General features: G+C 42.3%; 3 long non-coding RNA genes across 4 annotated transcripts in view; 2 read left to right on the top strand and 1 right to left on the bottom strand.

Annotated features, from left to right (window-relative positions):
• LOC135981811 (uncharacterized) overlaps positions 1-7,989 on the top strand; it is a 30,010-nt gene extending 22,021 nt beyond the window's left edge. For both annotated transcript variants that reach the window (XR_010598978.1, XR_010598977.1), the window contains exon 4: positions 2,156-7,989. This is a non-coding gene — a long non-coding RNA (uncharacterized LOC135981811). The remainder of the gene's footprint in view (positions 1-2,155) is intronic.
• LOC112059109 (uncharacterized) lies at positions 1,385-16,295 on the bottom strand. Its single transcript, XR_002888337.3, has 4 exons — positions 16,086-16,295; positions 11,441-11,494; positions 7,983-8,098; positions 1,385-1,841 (listed from the first exon to the last, which is right to left on the bottom strand). It is a non-coding gene; the product is annotated as an uncharacterized LOC112059109 (long non-coding RNA).
• Positions 14,091-21,758, top strand: LOC122174756 (uncharacterized). Its single transcript, XR_010598979.1, has 3 exons — positions 14,091-15,420; positions 17,832-18,395; positions 19,621-21,758. It is a non-coding gene; the product is annotated as an uncharacterized LOC122174756 (long non-coding RNA).
• The last annotated feature ends 1,599 nt before the right edge of the window (positions 21,759-23,357 follow it).

Below are 23,357 nucleotides of genomic sequence, written 5' to 3'. Positions count from 1 at the left end.
CACTGTCTGTTTCCGAGGCACTCCAGTTCCAAGTTTGATGAAATTCTGATCCCACATCAGTATGGAGTCTGGACTAGTAGTTTTATGACATCTATAGAGACTGCAGGCTGAAGCAGTCAAGCAGACTTGTGCAGTAAACTGAAGTTAAATGTGTTTAAATAAAGTATTTAAGGCTAAGGCTCTTAACCTTGAATTTTCATTGTAGACATTTTATATATTTGTAAACTTGTAAGTTTAATGGTGCCTACCATCTAGTCAGATTAAATGACTTTAAGTCTATTTGTTCCCCAATTAAGGCCCCATGGTTTTTGACGATGATGATTCAAAGTATAGTAGTTATCTATACATTTCACCGTCAAAGCCAGCCAAACTGGAGATGTTGATTCTTTTCCTCATTAACTCTCATTTTATATAATTCTACCTGCCCTCCCAGTGACATTCTTGGAAACCATCCATGTTTCTGTCCTCCTGTTACACATCAAGGTTGTCAGAATCACAAGATAATAATTCATATTCTGGACCCTAGATAAAAGAGTCTTATAGTTATGAAGTGTTGTTGGAGAAGGAGACTGAAACCTTAGCTTTTTGGCTCCTCGTTTGTACAAAGGCTGTGTACTCTCACTAACCCTTTCTTTGTGCTTCTGCAGTAGGTCAGTATAGTGGAAATCATTTGGACCATGAATCACTCTCCACTTAGTTTAGACAGCCAGCCCTGGTGGCCCTGCCTGTCCTTCTGCTACAGAAAGCAAATTTTGGCAACAAACCTTGTAAAGTTCTACAGAGGCTTTCTTAGCTTTCCTTCATTGTGTGTGAAAAGTTTAGAGTAACAAGCCACTCTGTAAGTTCCTGGCCAAATCGGCCTGCCAAATGCTCACTACTTCTGCCTGGTTCACAAACACTAATCCATACCAGACTTCCTCCTACCCAGCCTGATGAGAGAGGAAGGAAAAATAAACTCTATTTCAACCACCCCTCTTTGATGTTTTGGGGTTCAAGGTGGACCAGTGAGGGGCTGCATCATTGCCTGCGCTGCAACTCTGGGTGACTGAAATGCTCTGCTGCTGTGGCTCACAGCTCGGACATGAACAGTCAGTATAAAAGCATGCAGGTCACACTCTAGCTTCCACCGCCCAGTTAAGGTTTGCAGAGTGACCCCAACACACACACCCCAGTCCTGAATTTCCCCCAAACTGTCTCCCTGCTGTGTCCAGCCCTCTCCTGGAACACTCACAGAAATTAAGTTTGCTGCTCCTTTAAAAAGACACAAACAGCAGCTTGTTATCTTGACTGGAGTTAACAATCACTTCTTTTCAATCAAAACACTGGGTTGGTTTAGATAAAAAATAAAACAAGTTTATTCAATCATAAAGAGAGAGTTTTGAGTTCAAATATAAGGGATAAAGATAGACAGGGTTTCAAACAAACAAAAGTACCTTTCTAGTACCTAAGCCTTCACTTAACAAGCTACAGTCTTCGTTCAAGGTGGTTTCCTCACCAATCTTCCTTTTCCAGCAATGGTTGACGAGCTCTTAGGATCCCCAGAGAGTCAAAGGTGCTGGTTTTTCTTATCTCCTTGGGTGAAGGACAATTTAGGGGTTCTCTGCCCCTCTCTTTATAGGCCAGAAAACCATTGAAAATTATCTCCTTCAAAGTTTATTGACCCTGCTTCAAGAGGCAGGAAGGCTTCCTGGGAGTGCAGTCTCCATCCCCCATTGAGATGTTAAGTGATCATTTTCTCCCCACATGTTCTCCTGATGGCTTTGTTTGCCTGGCCTGCATGATCACACCTTGCTCAATTTACATGGGAGACACTTCAAGCAGACGGAACCGCATTTCTTTGTCTGGAAGAAAGAAATGTTTATCAGTTTCCCCAGACATGCCTGGTTTAAACACATTTTAGTCACAATTCCAGCACATCTGTATAATCCTTTGTGGATTGACGGCAAGAATATTAATGATCAAGTTTCCAATGATGTATTACACAACACTTTTTAGATACAGATCATAGAAATAGTGAGTTAGGGAGCACTGAGCTGCTCAGGCCACTTGAAAATCACTGCTAGATACCTGGGGGGGCCCTTGCCATCTGTTACAGGGATGCTGTTAGGGTCACACACAGTCATCTAAGTCTCTTTGTGTCATGTCTTCTCTTTAGGACCTGCGGGATCGGTCAACGCTACGCACAGCTCATGCGGCGCCTTATGGTTTCAGACACCATCCGATGGTCCAGGGACATCTACATTGAGCACATCACCGGCCACCGACAGTACCAGGAGGCATGAGCCAGAGTGACATCGTTCTCCCACTACGAGAAAGGGACCAAGTGACCTTTTCCATTGGATCATATGAACCGGAACCATAAACTCCCTGAACATTAAAACTCACGAAATTAGGGTCAATCCTTCCTCATCATCATATCCACTCATTATACCCCACACCCGAACATAACCACTCTATGAACTTCATACCCTCATATCTCAATGTCTGTACTTTGACCCATCAACCTTTTACCCCCAATCGGGGATATTGCAGATTATGTATTCCTTATGCCACCCGATCTTAAACCAAACTTTGCACCGTCAATAATATGTACGTTATTCCCTGATAACCAGAAACTTCTATGCTCAAACTCTGCACACTTTTTTCTTATCTTAAATTTTTTTTTAAATCTGTCTGTTGGTCCCTGCTTCAAGGAGCATGCAATCTCTATGTCTTCTACAACAGTGAACACATCCATCGTGGGCACTCGTGATGGGGTATATAAACCCCACACTAGCATGGAAATGGTTAATGAGCTGCTTTGAGTTGGAGTGGCACTGCCCGACTCCACCTACAAATCACAGCAGGACTGGAGGAGGAGTTTAAAAGAGAGAACCCCACTCAGATGGGGGAACCTTGGGAAGGGATCAGACGGCTGAGCTTCTCCAGTTGGGGAGAGAGGACTGATGGCCTGGAGACTCTCTGTCCTCACAGAAGGAGGGTGCTGAACCCCTGAGTTGAAGGGGGAAAAAACAGGCTGGCACTGGAGCCCAGTAAGCTCTGAAGTGGACATTGATACACCCAGGACCCTCTGAAGTAAGGGAGTCCCATATGCTGGAGGGAGCTGCTTATGCGTTTTTCTTTACCTTTCCTTTGTTTAAGCTCTTTTGCTGACTATCAGTTGTTTGGTGGCATCACTGAGGACACAGAGTCAAGATTGGGACAGCCACATAAAGCAGCTCACAGCAATGCTCCAGGGCCTTGCAGACGCCAGCCTAAAGGCTTATCTGGCAAAATGCAAAATAGGGAACAACAAAGGGACCTATTTGATCTATATCATGGAAGGAGGCCATCTGTGGCCACTAGTCTACTAGATCTAAGTGTCGACAGACTGTCCAGTGACAATGACGAAGAAACAAGTCCAGGGCTTTTTGCCACTATTGCAGGCCGCCTCACAGATCTAAGAAAATGGATGCCTAAGGAAGGCTCAGTGATCGGAGGCCTGTGATAAGGCCTCCAAGACATTGCAGGAGTGTTACGATGAGAGCTGGTCCTTTTTAATCTGGACTTCTCAGATGTGGGTTTAGGGAAAGGCCTTTTGCAGGAGATTGAGGGCGAAGAACTTTATATAAATGGGAAGCTGTTTTCCTGAGAAAAGGTATACTCTGTCATGGAGAAGAAAGCAATGATGATCAATTGAGTCATGAACTTACTATGGTATTATTTTCCAGGAAACTTATTTTCTTTGTTCACGGACCACACTGCACTCAGGTGCTACAAGGTTAAAACTGACCAGGTCTTACGCTGTTAAATATTTGTGCCATATCGAGTTTCTTTTTATCTGAAAAACTCTTATGTCCCTCCCAACCCCTTTTCTTATGGAGCAATACCCAATGAGACTCTTACAGTGTTTACTTCCTTGTTGTAAAGAGTGTCAAGGATAGAAACACAATTTTGGAAATAGGTTTTTCGTTTGGTTACCTTTTGCTCCCTCTTCTGGCTATTCGCCTTAGCAGCAGCAGAGCAAAAGATTGGAAGTCTATGCATCAATGGTGGCATTATTTTGGTTTATCTGAAATTGCTTACATATTCAACAGCTGTTGAAAGTCCAGAGGACATTCCCTATTTGCTTTAGGACAATTTTAAACCAGCCCACATTCTTGACCTAAACCACAATAACTTCAAGATTTACTTTAAAGATTCCTTACCCCCTTACATACTGAATTGTCGCATTTCCTGGGCTAGTGCTGAAAAGTACCAGAGTTCAATACATAAAGTGAACAAGAACAGCAAATAAAGCACCACCCAAATTTATAAGAAACTGATTGGATGCCCAAAAATTGAATGTGTTGAGAAAAGTTTATGGGTTGAAGAGGAGGAGGAGGAGGATATTTTGAATAATGATAGCAGAATTGCCTGAATGCTTAAGTAGATACCATGACTAATGGACTCCCAGCCTGATCGGAGTGGACCGTTCTTTTCTTGTTCTGTTATTCTGTTTCCTGACTCAAACTCTCTTCTGCTATGAGTGATAGTAAGCATTCTCCCTTATCCCTTGCCAGTCAGGATTAATTTAGAGCTGTCTGCCCCTATAACTGGCTAGGATACATAAACACAAGCATTACTACATTAAGTGCTTCTTCCAGTGGTAAGAAAGACCACAGAGACAACTGGACCCAGGATGTTGAGCATATGGCAGCCCACAGGACTTCCAAAGAGTGGCCATGATGATGAACCCCAAAACAGGCATCAGGAACCAGACTTTGCACCCATCAACTAAAAAGGCCGGATGAAGCAATCCCCGATACTTAAAGGAGTTAGACCAGAACTTTGGCTTCCTAGGATTAACAGCTGCTGTACAGAAGAGGTGCGTCATTGTGGCAAAGGCCTTATGGTTCACTGTCGGATATGAATATGGTTGCACCACAAAGGAGAGATGCATTTGTATACTGAACTGACTATGAAGACCCAAGGAAATACTTTAGCTATGTAGAAAATAATTCTACTACAGTATTTGATGTGATTGAAGGCAAGAAGGGTGCAGCATCTATGAGTGTACAGGATTTGTTGGGAAACCAAGGAAAGGGAGTTTATGTATAGAAATTAATAGAGTCATAGCTTTTAAAGCCAGAAGTGACTATTAGATCATCTAGTCTGACCACCTGTATAATACAGGCCATGGAATTTCTCCATTACCTCTGCGTAGAGCCCAGTATTTGAACACATATGCAATCTATAATCACAACCACCAGAAAAAACAATGATGAAGAGAGAGACCAAGGAACAGAGTCTATACAAGAAACAATCATTCCAGGCACCTAAATGTTGGGGTCCTTGTGTGGCACCACAACTCAAGAGTGCTTGGTCAAGGGAAAGAAACTCACCAAGTCAGTCCAGACCCATGGCCTGTCAAAGATCTTGCTTATCTTACTCTATCAATGAACTACATGAAGTAGCTGATATTGAAGACAGAGAACATGCTCTTTGTACCCAGATAAAACAGACTGTGGTGCTGAGACCTAGGTTTGGCTGAGGTGAGACCTTAGAGAGCACAGGGCAGCCCAGTAATACAGAACCCCAGTGGACTGAATGGAGAGTTGTGTCCCTTCATAGAATCATAGAACCATAGGGTTAGAAGGGACCACAAGGGTCATGTAGTCTACCCCCCCCCACCAAGATGCAGGATTTGTTGTGTCTAAACCATCCAAACAGATGGCTATACAGCCTCCTTTTGAAAATCTCCAGTGAAGGACCTTCCACAACCTCCCTAAGCAGTTTGTTCCATTGTTCGACTGTTCTTAGGGTTAGGAAGTTTTTACTGAGATTTAGTCTAAATCTGCTATGCTGTAGTTTGAACCCACTGCCTCTTGTTCTGCCCTGTGTGTTTCCATCTTTTTTTATGGTAGCCTTTCAAGTATTTGAAGACTGTGGTCATGTCTCTCCTTAATCTCCTCTTTTCCAAACTAAACATACCCACTTCCTTCAGCCTTTGTTCGTATGACTTGCATTCCATCCCTTTGATCATCTTTGTCGCTCACCTCTGGATCCTTTCCAGTTTTGCTACATCTTTTCTTTACGTTGATGACCAAAATTGGACACAGTACTCCAGCTGAGGACTACCTAGTGCCGACTAGAGTGGTACTATCACTTCCTATGATTTGCATGCTATGCCTCTGTTAATGCAACCTAAAATTGCATTTGCTTTTTTTGAAACAGCATTGCATTGTTGACTTATGTTGAGATTCTGATCCACCACATCTCCCAGATCCTTCTCAGCAGTGCTGCTGCCAAACCAGTTATTCCCCATTCTGTATTTGTGCATTTGGTTTTTCTTCCCTAAGTGTAGCACCTTACATTTGTCTTGGTTGAATTTCACTTTCTTGTCTATAGCCCAGTTCTCTAATTTATCACGATCCCTTTGAATTTTAGCTCTACCCTCTAAAGTGTTGGCAACCCCACCTAGCTTTGTGTCATCTGCAAATTTGATCCGTATGCTCTCTATTCCTACAGGTCATTAATAAAGATGTTAAACAACACTAGACCCAGAACAGATCTCTGTTGAACCCACTTGAGACCTTCCTCCAATCTGACAGGATTCCATTAATTACTCTTTGTTTGCAGACCAATGCTCAAACCACTGCAGTTGTTTAATCCATTATGTTCCACCGAGCCTGCACTTCTTCAGCCTACTTATCCGAATGTCATGTGGGACTTTGTCAAAAATCTTGCTGAAGTCCAGGTGTATTATATCCACCACATTCCCCCTATCCACCAAACTGGTTGCCCTGTCAGAGAAGAAAATCAAGCTAGTTTGTCATGATCTGTTCTTAGTAAATCTATGCTTTACAGTGGAACCATGCGTCTCCCTGGAGGGGGCAGAGAACCAGAGCAAAAGTGTTAGCCAGAGTGACCAGGAAAAGGAGGGCAGGGCACTGGTGGATCAGGAACTGGGACAATGAATGAGGTTGGTGTGTGCAGTAAGCTACAGAGGAAAACGCAGGTAGCAGGAACTGATGGGCAGCCACAGACAGAACCCAGGAGAGCTGGCGCAGAGATTAAAAGGCCCCTTCCTGAAAAGGAAATGTCTCTCATCTCTGCTTTAAAGTATATATAGCAGGTATTTTGTGGCACAAAAGCATATATTTGATCCCCAGTGATTATTGCTGAAATTCCTGAGAACATGACTCAACATGAGCCGTGGTTAAAGTAGAATGAAATAGGATGGAGAGCTCTCACTGCACCAGCCAAGGAGAAGGAGGAGCATTGCTTTCCCCAAGCCAGGGAGAAAAGAGGGTCACCCCACTGCTTCCTGCACAGAGGGATAGCGGATCTTGTCTCCCCTACTTTTCATCTTCCTTACTTCAACCCCTGGACATGAGCCATTGCAATAACAGATGGATGGCCAGCCTGCTGTCCTCAGTGGAACCAGTCCATTGATGCAAATGGTTCCAGTATATCCAGCAGCAGATCTTCAATACTGAGGAGTAAGAGTGCACACTGTCTTGTCAGCATTGCTGGGATACTGCAGTCCTTGCTCAGGCAAAGGCCCTCGTTGACTTTAATGGGGGTTTTGCCTGGGTAAAAAGGATCAGTCCAAACTCTCCTTACAATGAGAAGCTGTGAGAAAAAGCATATTTGGCTGCCCTCCATAAAAGCCGGTGACCTAGTTCATATCCATCTCATCCCACTCTTACCCACGGTGAGTGCGTCTCAGTCATCACGCTTGCTGTGCTGTTGTCAAGTCCCTTGTTAACATTTCCCCTTAAAAGTTTGGTCTTTGAGGACTTGAGGAGCACCAGTTTAAACCTCACAAAAGCTAGCTGTACAAAGGAATAAAAACCCTAAATACAGAACAGATGCTCAAGGGCATGTCGGAGATTAATGTATTTTGCATGCGGAGGCATCATCACACCATTTCACAATCATATCTTCACCTGGGCTCATGTGCTGTACATCTGTGGCTTGTTTGAAAAGCAGAAAATTATAATGTGGGAGACACTCACTTCTGAGGTGATCTTTTATCTTGTATTTCCTTTCTTTCCATGGTTTCTCCATGTTTTTTAAAAATCTGGTCAAAGGAACATGGCAGTAAAATAAGGAATCCTTCTGATTGCTCCATCTAATGACAAAGGAGATTAGAAGAGTTGATTACCTTAAAATTACAAACGGTCTCTTCTTTATTTAGCTAGATACATATATAGGGTAGAGCCCTTGAAAAGGGACTAGAGATTTTGGGTGGCTCAATGCTTGGGTGTCCAATCTGGCACACCATAAAGGTGCCATGCTTTTGGAGGGTGAGTACTCAGCACTTTCTGGAAAATGAGGCTCCCTTTAACATATCTGAAGTTGAGCCCCCCAAAACAGTCATCTGAAAATACGGGTCGCTCTTAACCGTGTGGGTCTAAGCCCCCATTGCTGCTGTACCTGAACACCCTGAATATAATAAGAAACGCAACCACAAGAGCTGTTTGATTCTTACTTATTGAATGTGCTAATTGACAAATGTTTCTCATTATTCATTGATAAAGCTACTGCCTTTTTTCCTTCTTCTTCTGCCTTTTCCCAGTATTTAACTAGCCTAGCAGGGAGCTGTCCTCTTCTGGATCCACGATTGAGACACTGGGAAATGCAGCTCACCACTGGGGTGCCTGGGGGAAGTCTATACTCTCAAAAGCTGCTAACTAAACTCTTTTAAATGAATGAAAATAAGTTTTCCATTTTAAGTAAATGAGTTAATTCAACAGGGGTCAAACCCCTGTTTTAAAAATAAATAGAATTGGTCAGCCAGTCACTTGGAGAATGAGCTTCTCCCTTCTTTTCAAATGGTGAGCTATATTGCCTGGGCCTGATCCTTCTCTCAGTTCCACCAGTGTTGACTCACTAACTCAGGTGTAAAAGAGATCAGATCATCTTTGCCTCAATCTGCTTCCTAGTGGGAGGTTGTCTCTAATGTACCAGCAAGCTGCCAATCCCTAGTAAAGGAGTCACTGGCACCATGCACTGAATGGAGGTGCTGAAACAGCAGCAGAAAGTTTTAAAAGTAGATTGGACATTCATTTAATATGTAATAGGTATCCTTATTTGGGGCCTGGTTCTCCTCTCATTGACACCATTGTAAATCAGGAGTACCATTCACTTTGATAAAAAGAACAGGAGTACTTGTGGTACCTTAGAGACTAACAAATGTATTAAAGCATAAGCTTTCGTGAGCTACAGCCCACTTAAATGGAGTTACACCAGAGTAAAACTGGTGTGAGAACAGAATCAAGCCTTTTATTAAGTATTTCTCCAGATACCTAAGGGATTATATGTAATCACTGCAGTTTTCTTTTAATAGAAGGAAAAACAGAGCCCCATATCACATGGCCAACTCTCATAATCAGTAGGCTGTGGAGGGGAAAACACCCCATAGGAAGATTTGAACCAACGTCCCTAGGTTTGTAACGTAACCCAAGGGATCACTAGACCACCCCATAGCAGATAAGAAATAAGGTGTTTGGGAAGCAAATGAGCTGAATTTTTATACTGAATAAGCACAGTTATGTAGCACAGATGTTTCTGCAATTATACTAGTGCTGGGAAAATTCAGGGTTGACTGTCCTTTAAACTTTTACTTCCTCCTTTAGCATGGTATTACAGTGTCAGTATGCTCAGTATTAATAACAACACAGGCAGGAGTACAGTGGCCTGCTGAATCCCCACCAAAGGTAGTTGTCTTGCATTGCTTGTGCAACTTTTATCATTGTCTTTATTTAGCATGTAAATGAAACAGCTTGTGACAGGTCCCCCCTCCAAGGGTGCCACCTGGAACTGAGGTACAGCTGAGCCCTCCGTTTCACCAATCTGGGATCCCTCTTGCACTGTGAGGTTGTAACAAGCTGAAAAGCCCTACAAGCTTGCACTCACAGCAACATCCACAGGCAAGGACTACCCTCAGCTGTGTTCACCAGCTCCCCAGCCTAAGACCCCAGAGCTGTACCGTCCTGCCCTGGTCAAGACCTAACCAGTATGAATTTATTACCCAGTCCACCACTTCTACAAAGGAAAGAAGATGTAAACCAATTCTTGTTCGTGAGCTGAGATTTATCCACTTTGTACTTCAAACAACACACAGTGTTTTAGGTAAAGTATAAAATTGATTTAACTACAGAAAGATTTTTAAGTGATTATAAGTGGTAGCAAACAGATCAAAGTAGATTACAATAAGAAATAAAACAAAACTGCAATCTAAGCCTAATCGACTAATTAGTATTTGAACCAAGCAGTATCTCACCCACTTATATAGTACAAGCAGGTTAGCTTTTACATACACAGACAGGCTTTCTTCTTTCCTGCCTGGGACCAGCACCCCCACCCCCCTTCAGTCTTTTTCCTCCAGTACTTTAGGTGTGTTGTTGTAGGGAGAGTAAGGTCCAGTCATTATGTCATTTCCTACTTGCTGGAAAGTTCTTTTGCTGTGACCTGGATCAAACAGTTCCCATTGTGTGGTGCTATCTCTGAGAGGTTTCTATTGTACACAGTTTCTGGGGTAATCCTTATGCTTGTGTGTATTTCCTCAGTAAGCCATTAACATTGTTTGGCCTTTTTACTGTTGTACCTGAAAGGCTGCTTGGGGTGTTCTCAACCTCACAACATGTTTCAGTAGCACATACATAGCCAAACTTCATAACTTCACATACAATGATAGCACATACAATCCAATGAGATATTAATGTCTAGCAGATCAAGACTTGTAGAATGATACCTCACAAGGCATACTTTGTACAAAACATATCATAATTATCTGACAGTGGTGAATATGGGGGTGCCAGGGTGTCACATACCTTTTAAATCGAGGGATGGATGTGCACCCTGAAAGGTTTATAGCTTCATTAAATCTCCAATCTGCAAATCTCTCAACAATATGGACGAATATCCAAAGCTTCTATAAATGTCTTTGATCTACAAATTTAGGTTGGAAATCTCTCAAAAGAGAGAGCTTTCTTTTGAGCTTGACGTGTCTTCTGACTTCCAGTCAGTGTGGAATTATCATGAGATCAACTGGCTGGAAATTGGTGGCACATGAACAGCAAACTGTTTTCAGGCCTCCAAAAAGGTGAGAGTTTTGTTTGGAGATTTGGTGAGGTGCCTATTGTTAACCCATTGTCAGTTCAAGTAAGGTACAAAGGAATCATCTAACTTGGCAGCTTCTGTGTAATCAATTAACAAGACACAGGTAGGACTGCAGCAGAGCAACTGAATAATACCTGATTGCAAGGGGATGTGGTGACATAGCGCTAGTACTGAGGTTTGCTTATGCATCCCATCGATGGCCCTGATTCAGAAAAGCACTTACATCCCATTACTAGTGTTTTCCTGAATAAAGGAGGACTAAAGCATGTGTGCAAATGCATTCCTGGATTAGGGTTTGCTTCTCTGCTTAGCTCATCTCTGTACAGTCTGGAGGTGTCTTTGAACATACCTGATGCGATGGGATCTGAGCATGCATCCATCATACACTTTGACTTTTTTCATCCTGTGTTCAAAAAGTAAAATAATAGAAATGTTGGCAAACAGTGAGGAGACATGCAAAATGCTCTGAAGGGTGAGAATAGTAGATCTGGGCTAGAAGCTCTTAATCTCATCAAGAATTTAATCTTGTGATTTTTCTGTAGTGGTAAAGTGCCTGCGACCCACTCTGTCTGCCGAGAGGGTGCACATTGGGCAGAGATAGGGTGAATAGATCATGGTTGTGCTTCCTCTTCACTCCTTGTGGGGAGATCTGTGTTCCTGGAGGTGCACAGATTCAGCACTCTGGGATTGTGACTGATCTTTCCAAGGAGATATGAGGAGCAACTTTGGGGCCAGGGAAATCTGCCTCTCAGCTAGAAGAAGCAGAAAATACTGGCAATGTCTAACACATGTCTCGTGTGGGTAATATCGCAAGCTATTCCCCAAGCCTACAACTCAGATTATGGGAAGTGTGTGCGAGGCTCTGCTCTGAAAACATTATAGGCTTTCTTTGTTGACTGTCAGGTTCAGTTCCTTCTAAAACCAAGTTGTGCGCTAGTTGGGACAGCTCACCTGAGGAGAGAGACAGAGACACTCTGAAAAGTCACAATCTTAGGCTATGGCTCCACTACAGAATTTACAGCGGCGCAGCTGCAGCGCTGCTAGTGCAGATGCTCTGAGCCAATGGGAGAGAGCTCTTCCGTCGACTTAATTACTCCAGCCCCCCCCAGTGACATTAGCTATGTCGGTGGGAGGACATAGCGCTGTCCACACCAGCGCTTAGGTCCGTGTAACTTATGTCACTCGGGCGGTGGCATATTCTCATTCCTGAATGACATAACTTATACCTATTTAAGCTGTAGTGTGTACATAGCCTTAGAAACAGAGAGATCTTGGGTATAAAGAACTGTAGTACTAGGTAAAGTAATTCCACCCTGCTCCCCACCTTAGAGCAAGAATAATCTGCCTCTTTGCAGGCACAGCTGGATGCAGCTGATGAGGATGATGGTGATTGACATTTATAGCCTGTAGCACCTTTCTTCCAAAGATGTCAACAGCCTTGAAACACTTTAAAAACTATATCTATCGATATCTGTAGACATACACACACATAGGGATCATTTCACCCCTCCCTGGAGTGAGTCGCTACTAGGATGGGAGGCAGCAAAGCACAGCAATGCTACAAACTCAGGGCAGAAAGTTAATTACTCGCCTGAATTTCTAAAGAAAGTGATGTAGTCAAATGGCTATTTATATGTATTTCAGTGACATCTGAAAGAACCAACCAAGACCAGGACCACATTCTTGTAGGCACAATTTGTATACAAAGTAAGAGACAGCCCCGTCTCCAGAGAGCTTATAGTCTAAATAGATAAGACAGATGGGAGAAAATAAGTATTATCCCCATTTTACAGAGGCACCGGAGGAAGAGGAACTGAGGTAGAGAAATTAAGTGATTTGCCCAAGATGTCACAGTCAGACTGTGACAGAGCTGGGACTAGAATGCAGATCTCCTCAGTCCCAGGCAGTGTCTTAACCACAAGGACTTTATCTGAAAAAAGAGTTGAACTACAGTTTTGCCTCTACTTTAGAAGTATGTACTTGGAATTTAGTCAGGGGGAAATGGCTGTCAAATGGCAGAGCTTAATAATTGCATTTAAACGCAAATTTGGGGTTCACAAAACTGGACCAAATCTTCCAAAGAGTACATGTCTAAGCTGTGCGTGTAGCTTCTGATGCAGGCAGCCAGTAAGGGACCTAGTCATTACAGCATTGTAACTTGATTCTGCAATGTGGCTGTAACATGGCTTAGTCCTACCTACACAGTCACAAAAACATTGTTATAACATCACTGGGGCACTGGCCTCTTATAACAGGGCCCCAGTTTTTGGTTGCATGGTTTCCCCTGCATTATATCTAGGTGAAGTTATCCATGTGTGTAAGTGTTTACGGGCTCAAACCATTAGGCTGGGACTTTTAAAAACATTTATTTATAATAGCCCCCATGATATGTGATGCACTTTCCAAACATCCAGGACTCAGAGGAGCTTGCTATCTGAGGACAAACAAGGAGCCAAAGTTTAAGGGAAGGGGAACAATAACAGGTAACTTATATACAAGTTGTATCAACTCCCCGTAAGCAGCCTGGCTGAAGCAGCTAGCAGTCTGGCAATGAGCTATGGGATGGTACCATGTGTAGGGAGTTATATGGAAGAAGGCACAGATTTGGTCCTTGTCAGTAAAAGGAGCTGACAAGCAGGGAAATGAAGCTGGGAAAATTAATGGAGCAAAGGGGATGAGGGCAATGTGAATCATACACCACATTTCTTATAATGATTACACCACTCTTTGGTTCCATCTACACAAGCAAAACCAAAGCATGTTATAACCTGGCTGGAGCGCTATTATGTTGTGACAACCTTCATTTTGGTAGTTTCTACCATCTCTAAGGTGGTTTCAGAGTAGCAGCCGTGTTAGTCTATATCCGCAAAAAGAACAAGAGTACTCGTGGCACCTTAGAGACTAACAAATTTATTAGAGCATAAGCTTTCGTGGACTACAGCCCACTTCTTCGGATGCATATAGAGTGGAATAAATATTGAGGAGATATATATGTACATTGGCCAAACCGGACATTCTCTACGCAAAAGAATTAATGGACACAAATCTGACATCAGGAATCATAATACTCAAAAACCAGTGGGAGAACACTTTAACCTGTCTGGTCATTCAATGACAGACCTGCGGGTGGCTATATTACAACAGAAAAACTTCAGAAACAGACTCCAACAAGAGACTGCTGAGCTGGAATTGATATGCAAACTAGATACAATCAACTCAGGATTGAATAAGGACTGGGAATGGTGAGCCATTACAAACATTGAATCTATCTCCCCTTGTAAGTATTCTCACACTTCTTATCAAACTGTCTGTACTGGGCTATCTTGATTATCACTTCAAAAGTTTTTTTTTCTCTTACTTAATTGGCCTCTCAGAGTTGGTAAGACAACTCCCACCTGTTTATGCTCTCTGTATGTGTGTATATATATCTCCTCAATATTTATTCCACTCTATATGCATCCGAAGAAGTGGGCTGTAGTCCACGAAAGCTTATGCTCTAATAAATTTGTTAGTCTCTAAGATGCCACGAGTACTCCTGTTCTTTTTGCATCTCTAAGGTGAATACTTTGATAGAACCACATTCAGAAATCTTGCCAGAAACTTGATGAGTGATACTCTGTCCAAAGCATGCTTGTTCTAAAGGCAATCCCTGTCCACACCTAGAGAACCAAACCATGATAAAACAACGTCAGCTTCACAATGGCCAGAACTGTGTCTGGCAAACATTTTAGTGTAGAATTCTCTGCTCATGCAAATTGGTATAGCTCTACTGACTTCAATGGAATTATGCCAATTAATATGATCAAACAATTTGACCTTTTTGATCTTCACAGTAGTTTATCAGTGTCTGCTCCAGTATAGGTAGAGTCTGTTCTTGCGGTGGTCCAGGTATCAGATGGAACAGTGATTTCATTTAGGAATTAAGCCCTGATCCTGCAAACACTTTTATACTTTGTACATAACTTGATGCACAGGGTTAGTTCCATTGTTGGGTTGAGTTGCATGTATAAAGTTAAGCATGTGTTTAAAAGAGTTTGTGAATCAGGGCCTTAGTCAGAAAGGATTAGTTTTTTCCTGCATTGAGAAAACCCAATCATGAAGGGTAAGGATCAGATTTTTAGGGCAAATTTTGTACTCAGATTTGTCTGTTTGCTGCAGGTTTTTGTTTAATAAACAAAACAAAACAAATAAAAGAACAGCCTAATCCATTTATTACTTTTTTGCAAAGGCCTTGTTACAAAGACACAAACTTCACCACAGCTGCAGAAGAGGGTAACCAGTCCTCTGTATTATCAGCAGAGCTTGGAGTGTTGGGGATAAAACCACCTGGTGAGTTGACTTCCTTATTCCCTCATGCACAGAGGGAATTGTGTTAAATTCAATCAGAATATCAAACGGAGGAACATAAGAGGAAAGCAAGACAAACGGAAGATAAAATGGAAGTTGGGACCAGTTCCAGAACTGTGGAGCCAAACACTCCTGAACTTTGGTGACAGTTGGTTCCAGATTAAAATCTTGATCTGAACCTCCTCTAAATAAACTCCAAATCATTGACAACATTCTCCTTGCTTTTCCTGATCTCAAACTCTCTGAATACATTGAAACGTGTGTTGCATTTTGCCCTTCGCTGACATCTTTTCTCCTGTCTCCCAGGTCTTTTATGATCTGCATATGTCCAAGTGCTCCTTTGAAGCTTAATTAAAAAAGGATAATTCTTCAGACTGGAGGAGTCTGAATTGTTTGTGATTGTTCAGGTTTGCCTCATGAATGCTGGGATGTTTACTCTCTTCTTGCTGGGTGCTCAGAACTGCCACTAAAGCTAGTGGGAGCTATGTGCATCCAGTAAGAGAAGTATGTACCCCCAATGTATTTTTTTTTTTACATCCCGTATTGCTCAAGCTGTGCTCCCTCTCCCCTCTTCTGGTCCACCCTCTCACCAAAACAATCAAGCACAGAGGAAGTTCACAATACAGTGCTCTCCTTGTGAAAGTTACCTTATAGTTTCAGTAGCTCTGTCATCTCGGGGCCTTGCAGCAGTTTCAATTTTCTGGCAGCTTGACTGCTCAGTGGCTCAATTTTTTTTTTTGACTCGCCTTCATTGGGAGCCTAACTATCTCCAGATGTTCAGGAGTTTTTGTAAGTGAGCGGGAAAGGACTTGATCGCCAGTTTGAGTGTCTGGCAAAGAGCTCACTGCAGCCCTTTGTTTAGGCATCCAGTTTACCAGGACAAAGCATGCAGCATAGCCTTACTCCTTAGCACTGTATATATTTAAATACTCATTACAGTCAGCATTAGGTAAGCAACCCTTCCTTTTCCCACAGCTTAGTTAGGCAGCCAGATAGAAAAATAGTAACATGTCATTGCTCTTCGTAGTATTTAAAGGTACGTCAGTAAAGCGTACAACAAGAAATGGCCTACGTGGTATAAATCAGTTTCAGATTAGTAGGATGGCCACAATTATTTAAAGTGATGTAGCTTTTATACATGTGTATACCAAAATCCAATCCCCAAACCACACTCTAATACCAGCCAGTATTTCAGAGAATGAGGGCATAATTTTCAGTTTGGAGGAATGGTTAGTAAATCATAATGCTGGCAGAAGCATTGATAGTTATTAAGGGCTAGATTGTGACTTGGCCTATACACCCACACAAGGCAGATAGGGGGAGCAATCCCTCTTGTGTCCTTGCCGGAGCTACTTGGACCTTAAGTTCAGGCATGTGAGAATAGGAGGATGTTGTGCCAGGAGCAGGGGGACAGGGAATAAGCAGAGCCTTGGCTCCACCCCCACTTCATGCCGGCCACTGTAGCTGAGCAGACACGGGGTGTTTTCATGTGCTACTGTACAGGCCTGCAGCAATTTACTCCCATTGGAACAAGAAGGAAATAGGGAAGGAAGCATGATTCAGAACTGAGTCACAAAGCCTCCTGCACCTAGGGCTGCCTTGAGGACAGGCAAAAGGGGCAGTTTGCCCCAGGCACCTTGGTTTAGAGGGCCCTCAAACCGAGTGGTGTTGCGACCTGGTGCACTCAGGTTTGGCCCGGAGGTCAGGACAGAGAGGTGGCTGGCTCCTAATCTGAATGAGTGGTGCCAGAGCGTGCTGGAGCAGGGAACCAGGCCCAGCCTCTTGGGACAAGAGCCGCTGTTGTGGTATGAGCGAGGGATGGGCTCGCTCTCTGGCTTTATCCTTTCCCCATCTCCTCACCGCAGTCCTCCCCTCAGTGTTTTTGACCCTGGGTTGTTTTTCTTTTTTTTGGAAGGGTGCAGGAGCCTTGGTTTCAGAATTTGCCCCAAGTCCCCCAGATCTCTGTTTGGCCCTGCATGCACCATCCTTGTCTCAGATCTGTGTAGAGTTACAATCTAGCCTAAAGGTGTGGGGTGCATTATAAATATTTCAGATGATTTTGAAATGTTGGCAGGATTATAAAAATTGCCATGATGCAATCAAAAAAGTGAATATAAACCTTCTAGCCATGCTGTGCTACTGAAGTGGATTTCTTCAGGGACGCATGGGAGAAATAATGGTACAGTCTCAGGAAATGAACAATTAAAGAACATGTCTTTAATGTAATGGAATTTTTCTTTATTTTCTCTGCCTGGTTAACGGCTTGCTTTCTTAGGGATGGAGGAAATGTAATAGAATACTGTCTGTGACTTTATTATTGAGAGAGTCTGTTGAGTTAATGAAATGTTTCTTATATGCCTATGTTGCTTTGATTCAATGAGGTCTCTTGCCAGGGAGAAAACAATAGCACGCGTGTAAGAACATTCCAGTACACACCTGAAAGATGGCAGAAAAGGTATTGGCTTCAAGGATCCTGCATCCTGTCTCCAGATTGCAAGACTTGGTCTGCCAGTGCTGGGAGCTAATAGGACTATAAACAGTTTAAAAAGCGACTTGGGCCCAGATCCCCAAAGACATTTAGGTGTCTAACTCTTTGGTCCCTGCAAGGAGGGCGGGATTAAAAGACTGAGCAGGCATTAAAGACACGCACCTGAAAGCAAAGGGAGTGAACTGGATTGTGAATGAAGGGAATGGACTGCCACCCAAATCCTAGAGATCTTGGGGAGTCTCTTGAAAGCTTAGACCTACCAGGATTCCCACATAGTATATGAATAGACACCTGGTAAAGTCAACATGTTTATAGTCTGTTTATTGTTTCCAGATGTTTGTATCTGAAATGCTTTAGTTATGACTAAATAATACTTTGCTTTCAGAAGGCTATTGGTCAATGGATGCCACAGATCATAGCTTCTGAGGACCACAACTGCAGATACTGAACCTAAGGTGGGACTATTGAGGTAATCACAGCACCAGAGGAATCCAGTTCAAGGCTGAGTCTGAGACTGGAAGAATCTTGTGAATGAACCCTGAGAGGGAGGTGACCTTTGAGACTGAGATGTGAGTGGGGGTGAACTCAAAGAGACAAGGGGTCCGAGGTTCAGACAGCCTTGTCATGGTGACAACAACATCAAAAAAATATCCCAACCCCTTTATATAGTATTACTATAATATTATAAAATCATTGCTACCTACTGTTTGCTTGTTTATTTTTAAGAAAACCAATGGTTGTTTTTCTTTCTGTTGATCAATGGAGCCATGTTTCAATTATCACATGAGTAATGGTTAAACACTCTGTCAGTTTCCAAATGGTCTGCCTACAAATCCCTCTAAAACTCATTAAAAAAACAATTCATAATGCAGGCATGGCACTGCCATGCTTTAACATTTTGACATCTGTTATGACATTATGTGTCTCATTGAGTTACAAGACAGAAAAGAAAACTAATGCAAAAAGTGTGTGTGTGTGTGTGTATGAAGAAGTAAATAAATATCCATTCCAAAGAGCTACAGCCAACACCCATTGGCTGATATTCAGGCATATTAACTTGGATGTGCTCCCCCAACTCCTGAGCTTGCCCAGCTAATATCTTAGTATTGGCAGCACCCTTGATCTGTCACAGGAGGATAAAATAATGAAACCCCATAGACCAGACTCTCAGCTGGTGACAACTGGCATAGCTCCATGGATTTAAATGGAGCTATATTGATTTACATTGTTTGAGGATCTGGCCTCATGTCTTATTTTCAGAGTAGCAGAGAACCTCTAACAACTATGATAAGATAATTTTTCTGGCATGTACATGGCACTGTTCTGCATGTCACTCTATGTGCATGACTGTCTTTGATGTCAATGGGACTTCTGCATGTGGAATGATTCCAGGATAAAGCCATATCATAGACCCATCATTTGTATGTGGTAGCATTAGGGGAGTTGGGCTTCAAATCCCATATTTGTATCTGTCAAGTATATCAAGAATTTGTCTCCAAGAATATGGATGAGTGTTCTCCTATGGGAGAAGGTGGAAACAGGACAGTTGACTGAGCAAGGACTGAAGAAGTTTGACTGGCAGCTGGAAGCATTAGCAGGAGAAAGGGTTGTTATGTGAAGGGAAAACTGGGGGACATTTTTTACTGTACTTGTGGTAAATTGCTTTTTTTGTTTGTTTGTTTTATCTTCTCTAGGGTAAGCTGCTTGGGTCACAGACTGCCTTCCGTTCTATGTTTGTAAAATGCCACCGCACAATGGGGCCCTGCTTGGTACTACCAGATTACAAAGAGTAAATAATAAACAAAAGTGATGGGGCATATTGATTGATTGTTCTCCACATCCCTGAAGGCAGGACAAGAAATAATTAGTTTAATCTGCAGCAAAGGAGATTGAGGTTAGATATTAGGAAAAAACTCCCTAACCATAGGGATATTTAAGCTCTGGAATAGGCTTCCAAGGGAGTTTGTGGAATCCCCATCATAGAAGGTTTTTAAGAACAGCTTAGACAAAGACCTGTTAGGGATAGTCCGTCCTGACTCAGGTGACCTCTTGAGGTCCCTTCCAGCTCTACATTTCTATGATTGGGCCCACAGGTACTTCTTTATGGCTGGCTCTCTGTAATACCATTAATTTCACTGGAAGTTTTTTAATTTAATTATGGAGATATACCTATCTCTTAAAACTGGAAGGGACCCTGAAAGTTCATCAAATCCAGCCCCCTTCCTTCACTAGCAGGACCAAGTACTGATTTTTGCTCCAGATCCCTAAGTGGCCCCCTCAAGGATTGAACTCACAACTCTGGGTTTAGCAGGCCAATGCTCAAACCACTGAGCTATCCCTTAGTTCCTCCAGAAGAAGACTCTGGTTCTACAAACACACATTTACCTTTATGTACTTGGGCCACTCTATTGTGGTCAATAGGACTACTCACATCTGTAAGGTTTAGACCATCCATAAGTGTGTGCAAAATGGGGACCCAAGTGAAGACAGAGTTGGACCTATTGACTCAGAGTTGCATGGACATAACTGAAAGTGCAACTTGAGCTAATAGCTCCTTGGCTCTTTGCGTTACCCCCCACATCACCCTTGTGCGCAAACCTTGTCCTTCTGTCTAAAAAGTTGTAAGTGACAATTCCAAAGAAGGAAAAATATTATTTAAAAGCAAACACATCAAGATATAACATTAGAACCATTTTCACTGGTGCAATTATGATTGTACATTCTGTGCAACTGGGTCACGTGAAAAGAAAGACAGTTCAGGAGGAAGAATGGCAGCTTTTTTTCTTTTTCCTTTAAACATTGGGGCACTAGCAGGGGGTCTGGAAACTTAAATCTTCAAAGAAAGAGAGAGAAGCAGCATGTCATATTTCTCTGATGGCTGCCATGTCTCAGTTTACATCTGTTTCCTGTACAAGGAAGCACAAGTAGCAATGAAATCACAAGGAATAATGCCAGTGCTCATTATTTATTTTAAACTGATAATCTTAGTTGAATTTACAGTTTGATTCCATGTAGCCATAAAGCACCTTTTAAAGAATACAGTTGGGAAATAGCTTTAATGCCTTTTAAGCCGGGGCCCATCTATGTTAAATGGACAGACTTTAAATCATGCTTCCACTGGATGAAGAAATGGACAATTAGGATTTCCCAGAAATTTAGTGCTGTAGGTCATGTGACCCATCTAGTGCATTCCTGCTTCCAACTGCAGACACAAAGCTCACATGAATCAGAGTCTATGTATGTTCCTCAGACGAAGAATCTTGGATGCTGAAGGGAGTGGGGAAAGAGTAAAATTAACTAATTTAAATAAATTAAATTACTTGCACCACAGAGCAATTAGCAAAAGTATTTGTGAATTGTTACAATAGAGCATAGAAACAGGGTGGGCTTTTTTTGACATTGGCCTTACATCTCTATTCATGCAGCTAAAGAGACAATAGGAATTGTATGAGCCAGAGTGACTCTTGGTTAGCAGCATCACAGAATATCAGGAAGAGCTCTATTATGGTTTTATTAGCGGAACAAGGACATTGTAATCTTTGTTTTTGTTTTGTTTTTGTAAATATACAAATTAGCGCCGTGGGTATAATATAGAAAGGGACCTATGTTCTGTACAAATTGTTCCACCAATAACATCACGACGTACATCACTGAAACATCTAGAGAGTGAACAAGTAAGACCACATTTGTTTTGAAATACAATAGTTGTCAATGCAGCCGGAGGCATAACGTCAGAACATCCTCTGTCTCTGGCACCTGGCTACCATCTTTATTTGACTTTCAATTTCCACCCATTTGTAAACCAACATGCGGTTGGGGGTAGGAAACACAGTAATAGACTCTTCCAGTCTTGATTGACTGTCCTTTCCTTATGGAAATAATCAGAATGTGGGAAATTCTCATTATGTCATATAATCCAAAACACTGGATGATTTAAGCACTTTGGGACAGATTTATAAAAGTGCCTAGGTGCAGAGCCTCAAAGGTATTAATGGAATTGGATACCTAGAAGTTAGTGGGAGTTAGAATTTTCAAAAGCTCTTAGGGCCCAGATCCTCCAAAGGTATCTAAGCTGATGCTAGGCACTTATCTGCATCTTTAGGCACCTAAATACTTTTAAAAATCTGGCCCTTTGTCGTTAGTAAATAAGTGCAGGGTCAAGATTTTCAAAAGTGACTAGCAATTTTCAGTTCCCAAGTTTGAGATACCTTGAAGGGACCTGAGTTCCAGAATGCTGATGCCCAACACTTTCTAATAATTGGGTCCCTTTAAGGATTCTCAGGTTGAACACCCACAGTCACTGGTCACTTTTGAAAATCTTGAACAAAGCCTATTTCAAATTCTCTTCTGATAGCTGCTATAGCCTCTTCAGGAGCAGCAGCAAACCAGGCAGCTATATTGCTTCTATAACATCCAGGGACTCCATACTGGGAGAGCCTCCATCTAGGAAAATAGAGGAGATTTCTGCTCTCTTTGCACTGAGCAGAGCAAAGGGAATGAGAATCTGCCTCCTGACCTCTCTTATCTGGACTCCTGGGGCTGATCGCAACAGTCATGGCATTTTTGTATAAATTTGCCACCTCCCACCCCAAAATCAAGATAAGAACATGAAAACTGCTTGGAATACAGAGTAGTTACGCTTGTTAAGTCTTTGTATACATTTTCTTTATCACATTGATCAATTATTTCTAATAGTTTGGGGTTTATTGAAAAAATATGTAATGCTGTTTTTAACACTATCGAATGTTTAGCATTAAAAGCCATTTAGGGCTTCACAGAAGAGAGATTTAGCTCTATGCAAATAAATGGTTAAATCTGTTCTGCTGTCCCTCTGCCTTGCTCCTTTAGCAGTGATGGAGAATTGCCTGGCACACAAGTGTGAGATGTAGCAGCTGAACATAAGACCCCAATGCATGCTCTTCCTGTGCTCATCAGACAACGGTGCTAGTGGTTCAGGAATTCCCTTTGAGGTCATGTAATTAGAATGCTGGGCCAATAGCTTGTTTGCCCCAAAAGCATCATTACCTTTGACTCACCTTTGTTCTTGAGGATAACTTGCATTATCTATAAAATCAGTTCCTGTACCAATTCCTTATGATAATATATGCAGGACTTCTCTGTCATCTGGCTAAATAGATGCACTGCCTTTGGGGATCATTCATATCCTGTTACAAGGGTCACTTGTTCTTCAAATGTTTCTTTTCTGAAGAGTGAACTTCACAGCTTCTGTGTGTACAAAATATTGGGCAGCTTTTCCCTGCCCCCAAATTGCTACATGGGAAATTTCTATGAACAAAGAGTTTGGCAACGTGGGTTTTTGAAGGCCATGTGCAAGTTAGATTGGACACTTTGCACTCCTTTGTCTTAGCCTCTGAGACTGCTTAACCTGCTTTGAGAGCTCACATTATTCTTTTACTTTCCCAGAAGCAAA

The sequence above is a fragment of the Chrysemys picta genome, chromosome 2 (genome assembly GCF_011386835.1).
Source record: "Chrysemys picta bellii isolate R12L10 chromosome 2, ASM1138683v2, whole genome shotgun sequence".
NCBI classification, from domain to species: domain Eukaryota; kingdom Metazoa; phylum Chordata; order Testudines; family Emydidae; genus Chrysemys; species Chrysemys picta.
The sequence above is the reverse complement of the archived record's forward strand: the minus strand, read 5'-3'. Positions and strand labels throughout refer to the sequence as shown.